Source organism: Lytechinus variegatus, chromosome 1, assembly GCF_018143015.1.
Source record: "Lytechinus variegatus isolate NC3 chromosome 1, Lvar_3.0, whole genome shotgun sequence".
In the NCBI taxonomy this organism is placed as follows: domain Eukaryota; kingdom Metazoa; phylum Echinodermata; class Echinoidea; order Temnopleuroida; family Toxopneustidae; genus Lytechinus; species Lytechinus variegatus.
In genome coordinates, this window is record NC_054740.1 from 72804599 (window position 1) to 72813890 (window position 9292).

Sequence of the window (9292 nt, forward strand, 5' to 3'; positions counted from 1 at the left end):
ATAATTCCACACAGGAGATGCTAGATATGACAAACAAAACACAGGAAACACTTTAATTTTCATTCATTAATATTTGCAAAACTTTCACTAATATCTCAGCATAAATTCCCTTAAAATAGTCTTGATTATTTTTAGGTTATTAATTGCGCAAAAAAAACTTAAAGTTAGTTTTAGATTAATATCAACAGATCAATCTGAGTTTACCACAAGTTTATGCGCTATGCTAAAAAAAATAAGATAGAGAAGGGGTCTAGGGAAACGGCCCCCACAATTCTTCGCATCACTCTGTATAACAATCTTGGTATGTTTGCTAAGACTTCAATACTGTTTTTTTTTTACCTTGGCACCTTGAACATATTTTGACTTTTTAAGGCTACACTGTTAAAACCCCCCCTGATTTTACAGGAAAAAAAGATGATTTTGAAGAAAGCAATAACAGAATCATTCTGAAAATTCATATAACAGGAATTTTTCTGCAATTTAACAGAACAGGCCTGTTTAAAAAGGGGAAAGGGTGTTTTATTTAAGGAAATTTGTTAGGTTCCATACACCAAATTCCAATTTCCTGTAATTTTACATGATATAATGTAAGATTATGCAATCTGGTAAGATTACAGGTGTTCTTGAGACTCTGCTGCAGGAACTTCTTATATTTTAAGGATAAATTTTCTGACAGTGTTCTGTAAAAATCAGGTGCATGGTTTCAGAGTTGATAAAATATCATCTCCTCTGTGATGCACACCCCAAATAAAACATTTTTACCTTTTTAAATATTTATTAAAGGTCAAGTCCACCCCAGAAAAATGTTTCTTTGAATAAATAGAGAAATCTTAAAGAAGCACAACACTGACAATTTCATCAAAATCGGATGTAAAATAACAAAGTTATGACATTTCAAAGTGTTGCTAATTTTTCACAAAACATTTGTATGCACAACACTCAGTGATATGCAAATGAGAGTCGATGATGTCCCACACTCACTATTTATTTCGCTTGTTATTGTTTGAATTATACAATATTTCATATTTTTTCAAACAGATTTTGCAATAATGACCAACTTCACTGAACCACATAATGTCAAGTCAGTGGTAATCAACATGGTCAAGGAGGAATAAATCTTCTTTTCACATGACAATGAGGAAAAAATTGAAGTATTTCATATTTTATATAATGAAATAAAAGGAAATAGTGAGTGGGTGACGTCATCAGTCCCCTCATTGCATACTGACCAGGATGTGCATATACATGTAACTGTTTTGTAAAATTGAGTGAATCTTAAAATTGTCATAGCTTTCTTTTATATTACATCCGATTTTGGTGAAATTTTCAGCGTTATGCTTGGTGGATTTTTCTCCTATTATGTAAGCCAATTTTTGATTGGGGTGGACTTGTCCTTTAAATGAATTTCCTTCCCAAACTACATGTATATTCCCCATGTTTATCATTAGATCAAATGAATGGTGATTGTTTTTATAAGCTCAAGATGTATGAAATAATAAACGGACCACAAAATAAAGAAATACATAGGAATTTAAAAAACAAATGAATGCATGGAAAAATTGCATGTACATGTATGCATAATCAATCAGATATACAATAAAAACAAATAAAATTTGACGAACTTGATTCCATCTATAATATAGGTTTTCCCGTCCAATTTCATCAGAGTTGCATTTCAATTAATGAAAGGACGTTCAAATTCGAAAGATTTCTGTCCACCCTCTGCACACATGGTTCATTTTTGTCTCACCTGCGAAGCAAAGTGAGACTATAGGCGCCGCTTTTCCGACGGCGACGGCGGCGGCGGCGGTGGCGGCGGCGGCGGCGGCGTCAACATCAAATCTTAACCTGAGGTTAAGTTTTTGAAATGACATCATAACTTAGAAAGTATATGGACCTAGTTAATAAAACTTGGCCATAAGGTAAATCAAGTATTACTGAATATCCTATTAGAGTTTCATGTCACATGACCAAGGTCAAAGGTCATTTAGGGTCAATGAACTTAGACCATGTTGGAGGAATCAACATCGAAATCTTAACCTGAGGTTAAGTTTTTGAAATGTCATCATAACTTAGAAAATATATGGACCTAGTTCATGAAACTTGGACATAAGGTTAATCAAGTATCACTGAACATCCTGCATGAGTTTCACGTCACATGACCAAGGTCAAAGGTCATTTAGGGTCAATGAACTTTGGCCGAATTGGGGATATCTGTTGAATTCCCATCATAACTTTGAAAGTTTATGGATCTGATTCATGAAACTTGGACATAATAGTAATCAAGCATCACTGAACATTTTGTGCAGGTTTCAGGTCACATGATCAAGGTCAAAGGTCATTTAGGGTCAATGAACTTTGGCCGAATTGGGGATATCTGTTGAATTCCCATCATAACTTTGAAAGTTTATGGATCTGATTCATGAAACTTGGACAGAATAGTAATCAAGCATCACTGAACATTTTGTGCAAGTTTCAGGTCTCATGATTAAGGTCAAAGGTCATTTAGGGTCAATGAACTTTGGCCGAATCGGGGGTATCTGTTGAATTACCATCATAACTTTGAAAGTTTATTGGTCTAGTTCATTAAACTTGGACATTAGAGTAATCAAGTATCACTGAACATCCTGTGCGTGTTTCAGGTCACATGTCCAAGGTCAAAGGTCAATGAACTTTAGCCGAATAGGGTGTATCTGTTGAATTACCATCATAACTTTGAAAGTTTATGGATCTGATTCATGAAACTTGTACATAAGAGTAATCAAGTATCACTGAACATCCTGTTCCAGTTTCAGGTCACATGATCAAGGTCAAAGGTCATGTAAGGTCAATGAACTTTGGCCATGTTGGGGTTTTTTGTTGAATAACCATCATATCTCTGTAAGTTTATTGGTCTAGTTCATAAAAAGAAGACATAAGAGTAACCATGTATCACTGAACATCTTGTGCGAGTAAGAGTAGTATGCAAAGTCAGCACTGCTGCTATATTGAACCGCGTGATGCAGGTGAGACGGCCAGAGGCATTCCACTTGTTATTCATTTAGTATTCAATTCCGTTCTATATCATTCCTTTGAATTTTGTAGAAATTCAATTTAGAGAGAACTTCGTTCAAATTAATGGCCCTAAGGTGTCATTTAATTTCACGACGACGAACTGATCGTTTAATTTCGCCTAAAACACCATTTTCAATTTCATTTATCGGCACACATATTTGCACTTTAAACTTCCAAATTCAGATACATGTATCATGTTTCTGTATTCATTTTTTTTTCAAACTTTACCCTATATTTCTATTTTTTGCGGATCTTTTCAGTCAGAATCATTTATTCCATTATGTTTGATAAAGACGTAATTCATGCAACACTTATAATTATGATATGGTTGTAAACGCATATTCTTTTAGTGATTGATGAGTGGGTGCAGGGGCGGATCCAGGATTTCCGAAAAGGGGGCACATTTTCCGGAGGAATTTGACGAGTAAAAAAAGAAGATTTTTAACCAAAGAATAAGGGTATTCCGTCCACGAAAAAAAAATAATTGTGCCTCTAAAGGGGGGGGCACGAGTCGGCTGTGCCCTCCCCTGGATCCGCCGTTGAGTGGGTCGATGACCTTGTATACCAATGGTAGGTATTTTTCTTCATCATCTTGTTCTTTTTTATTTTACATTATTGTATATAATTTAAATCGTTTTGGGGAGGGAATGGGTATCATGGTATTGACCACAGTCTATAGTTATGAAAGTGGAACAAAAACGAGTTGTTGTCCCAATGATGGTCTGTCAGATGTAAAATTCAATAAAATTTTTAACATCCAATTTAGGAGTAAAACCCATTTCCATAATTATTCAAAAGAAGTAAAAAAAAAAACAGCAACGAAAAACACTGTCCATATCTTGTAAGTGATTGCATATTAATGATTTTGAATTCCTAAACGTTCGCAAGGAAGGTACCGGTGCGAATTTGAAAACACTACTCAGCTATTTTAATTTGATCGTTCTTTATAAATGTTTAAATGAAATAACTATGAAATCGCGTGCCAGTAGAATTAAATTAAATCAAGTATTTGGCTATTTAAATGCTGATCTCATAGGTCATTCAAATTAATTGCAAATTGAATTATTACATCATTAAATCGGTTGAAATTTTGACGAAATTGGACGGGAAAACCTATAACAGAGATATTGGCTAAAAAAAGCTTAACAAACTTGCTGAATACTAAGCAAATGAGAAACATTAGAATTTCATGAAAATTTTACATACATTTGCATATACAGGTAATAAGTTATCATATTCATAAATAAGTAGTCAAACAAGATATTTCAAATCTGACATACTTGAAGTTAAATTGATAAGCCACATGTGCACCAAGATTGCAATAAATTGCCAAAGTATTCAGGGTTAAAATTATAAATTTTGCTTAACTCTAAATAGAATGGGCTATTTCGACGCCTAACTGAGAAGACGGGGGTGATTCAGCCCCAACCCCTTATGATCTCGGCCGTTGATCTCGCTATCACAACGAAAATTGGCATGAACTTTGCATGGCACAACCTAACTATAATGATCAATTCTGCGAAAAATTTCATTGTTAATTAATTATGCTAATTTATGCGTAAAATTAAAAATTTGCTCTAAAGAACCAAATATTCTCCCTAAGATGCTAATTTCAATGCTTTCTAAATTTCTAATGTATTTCTTTTGGTTTTATTGTTTTTTCAATGGACATTGTCGGGGACTTTAATTTGACCTTAAACAAGATGGAATTAATTTATTTTAATCAATACAAGGACAGATAATGATATATTTGTGAATCTTGGCTAAATCACTATATTTGCATGGGATTTGTACACGATTTAACGACTTGAAAGTAAAGTCAGTAAGCGACGCAGTCAAAAAATGAGTGCGAGGCGGATTTATCGCGAACAATGTCAAGAAGGGGTGGGGGCTGCACACAATAATAATTGACACCATTTTTGTAAGTAAATTTAATTCCCTAACTTTACACAAACATGAGTTACAGAGAATGTTTTTGAAATACACTATACAGTATAGACCTGTATACAAATTACACAAAAAGAGTATGCATCCATACATATCAAAATTAATACAATTTCAAGTAATAAATTAAGTAGGGGAAGGCGGGGTAAGTTGTGACAGTTTTTGCTTTTTGCATGTTAGAATTGATATGATTAATAATCTTGTCGAAATAAGTACATTGCCTTGAAATTTAACTCTTCTGAAATATTTTCCACCTATATATAACTTTCTATCCCCACACTGAAAGTCATCGTGACCTTTGAAAAAAACGATGTCAAATGGCTCAACTTACCCCATATATGGGGTAAGTTGAGCCACAAAAACTATGTACAAAATGTATGAAGGGAGAACCAGCATGTCAATTTTTTGTTTAAAGTCTTTTCACTTGCTAATTCTCTATAAATACTAACATCCTTTAAAAGGAAAAGAGCAGCCATGTAAATTTGCTCCTTTCAGCCAGCATTTCAATCGATTTTTATGGTTTGTTTGTTTTTTAAGATACATTACCATAGGAATTACCATGGCTCAACTTGCCCCATGCTGTTTGGCTCAACTTACCCCAGTCCGAACTCAGTGCGATAATTTTGTATCCACACATTTATTATGCATCCATCATATAAAAGACTATGACAAGAATGAAGATCCATACCTGGACTAATAATGTTGTTATCATGTCTTTATTATATTTAAAGACGTGTGTGTTTATAAAGCACTTATCTATTTCACACTCTTTTTTACTTTTTTGGATGAAATTCATATTTTTCCCTCTAAAAAACTACTTTTTGTTTCAGAGTTGAAAACAATATGGTGGGGTTAGGGGTTATGCTATGGGTCATCAATACATGACACCACCACAATGTCTGACTCATTCGTTATTGGCCTGGGGCTGGTGGCTCAACTTGCCCCTATGCTCAACTTACCCCGCCTTCCCCTAATGAAATACATCTTTTGAATAACAAAACTAGAATCATGCATGCTTATATTCTGGAAATGGAATGGGATTGGAATACAAAGTGGAGTGCATACTGAGTAATGTGCATAACATGTAATACGGATATGTATAAATATCTGGCTCCCGACATACATGTAAATTGTGTCACTAAAACCAACTCTGTGATACATAAATATAAAATACCTGGAATACATATTATTAGACTTATTCGAATACCATTTTCATTTAGTGGCTAGGTCACAAAATACCATTAAGAACTGCTACGAATAGACGGTTTTTATACCATTCCGTAGGATTTTCTTAAGAAGGCCTTACGAAGCTACAGTAGCGTTCGCAGACCAATCGTAGGTTCGCAGATTGAGTAGATGGTCCATTATTGTTTTAAACATCCTAGGAAACCCCTCTTTGTAAGGCAGGCTCCGCATGAATGTCATAAGAACCATGCAAGATTTAAAACTATTACGGTGATCGCAAGAACAGCTTACGTTGTTTGTCCAGGGTTCTTACAGCATTTGTAAGAACGCCCTATGAACAGAGGTTAATCATACGGCGCTCTTACGAATGACTCTTCAAAGACTCATAAGGCATAGACCACAATTTCTGCAACTGTAAACTAAATCTAAAAATAATGACTTGAGATTGCTAGATCATCTTGCAACAGAAATCGTAAGACTGACAAAATAATTCTTATGAAAAACCTATGAATGTAGGGCTATTGTATCCAAAAATCATTTTGTGTCTCAAGGAGGTCTAAAGTTGATATTAAGAAGGCTATGAGAACCTATGCCCCAACTACGAACTCAAGTATCCATTTGACCAGTCACCAGTGAGATTCGTATGAAGCTTTGTGACTGTATTTTAAGGCATATCGACAGCTAGATATCAGCTCAAAAATTGTTAAATATACCTGTACATGTAGGCGCCTTTCCAAAAGTCAGCACCACGTTTTTCATGCAGAACTCCTGTGAGGGAATTGCCATTAGAAATCCTCACTGTTCATAATGGACAAAATAATGGGAAATGCACAATGAAACGACTTCTAGTGCCTTCATTGCGGGATTCCTGCTTCAAGACGTAACTCAGCCTAAAGTTGCTTTAGGCTGCATACAACATATTAGAATCTAAACATTCCCTAACAAAAGCCCTAAAATGTTAAGTCCGGTCTACCTTTAGTTATGGAGTTCTTGAATACTCGGATATTAACGAGTCTCATGCTAGCCAGTTGCCCTGCTCAGTCATGACATGGGGACAAATCAGGAGGTAAGAGGTGTTTAATAAATCTGACTAAACAAGTGGTGGATACAGGGAGGGGTACATCCAGCCGTCCCCCGCCCAACCCCTTCCCCGAGGCACCCCCAAACAATAAACAGATACTGAGCAAAAATATTACACAAGACGACACAATGAAAAACAACCGTGAATGCAACTGTAGAAACCCCGCACAATGTCCAACTGAAGGAAAATGTCTCGCCAAGAGCGTTGTCTACCAAGCCACAGTCGCAAGGGAGGACTGAAACATATATTGGTCACACCGACAACACATTCAAAACGCGATATAACCACAAAAGCAGCTTCAACAACAAGCAGTATACATGGTATAGGATCGCCACCACCCTCAGTCAATATATGGACATTATGGACATTAACAGCGACACACCATATCATATTCCATCCATTGGAAAATAATAAGGAAGTGCATAGCTTACCCAAATGCCTCAAAAAGATGTAACCTCTGTATCACCAAGGATATCCCTGGTATCACTGAAAAGTTTTCCATATGTCACACTGATATAGGTTCTTTAAATAGTAGAAATCAGTTGACGACACCTCGCCGACAAAGGCCTCCTCTATATTAATATCAAATAATAGCCTTAATCCAATTGGACACCTTGATATTTCAATTCTTCGAACTGTCAATAATAGACTCTAGATCTCTGTAATGCATTGTGTACTGGCCATGCCTCCTATTCACAATCTTTCATGAATTTCCCATGAATGAACTTGTATAAGCACTAATTCACTTTCACCTTGTACCTGAAGAGTGGAAGCAGCGTTATTGCTGTTCCTACGAAACAGATATGTAGTGCATGGAGCAGGGAAGACAGATACGACGCCGGCTTCAATCATTCGCCCGGGTGCGAATCCACGACCTTTGGTTAGATAAACAGACGCTTTACCGACTTTACCAACTACTTTACCAACTACGCTCATATTGTTATTATTATTTTTGTTTGATTATTTTTGCTTTACATCTGTTTTATCGTTTATCTTGTATCATTTCATTTTTTTACTTACTATTTTTATCATTTGTTTTTAAAGATAAATTGTTTGTATTATTATTACCAATTTTACTGGGTGATCCAGGAAGATGGGGCAATGCCGGCCCGTCTTGAGAGGCACGATTAATATTTGTAATGTAAAAATGCCCTTTTTTGCTTGTCATTTTTTTTTCGTGGTGGACATACCCTCAATTTTTTTTTTGCTTGTCAAATCTGTTCTCGTCTTTTTGATTTGTTCTCTTCTTTTGGATGGAGTGATCCTTATCCCTGTTTGACCCCTTCCCCCTTAATCTGAAAATATGGGTATTCGCACTGGAAGTGATTCCGATCTGACTAACAGTTTCCTCATGAAGCTTAATGACCAACTTCATGGTGAAGATTTGACGGGCTGGTTGCTATAGTGTAGGACACTGGCCGGTGTGCATACATATTCATACCCTCACCCCTACCCTCACCACATAAATCGTGTTTTTTTGTCCCATTTACACAATGAATTACACATTACACAATTTGATATATTTTTTTGTAAAATAACCATTGCTGCTCTTCTTTATTCATCAAACAAAATGTATTTACAGTGCTAACATTTGCCTCCATTTCTGGAGGGAAATACATGGTTTTCTGGATTTCACATTTTCTTCTATCTGTAAACGATATCTCAATAGGTAAAACTAAATATTAAACAGCCTATGAATTGTTTTTTTTTCCTTTTAGATTCTTTTCCAGCGTAGCATTTATAAAAAGTATATAAAGCATAATTCAAAATTATATACATCATTTTTTTCTTTTGATCTAAATGAAATTCCTGATAGTATAATATGGCTGGAAATGATAACTTGGCAAAATATATTTTTGTACATTTTCTTCAACTTTTTTCCAAAATATTATAATTATGTTACAAGAGAAAAACATATGACTGCAATCACCTTTTTGATCACAGTAAAAACATTGGTCCTTTTCTGTTAATTTCCATTTAAAAAGGTTAGCTGGTGTTGCCAAAATATTATACATGAACTTAAATTAA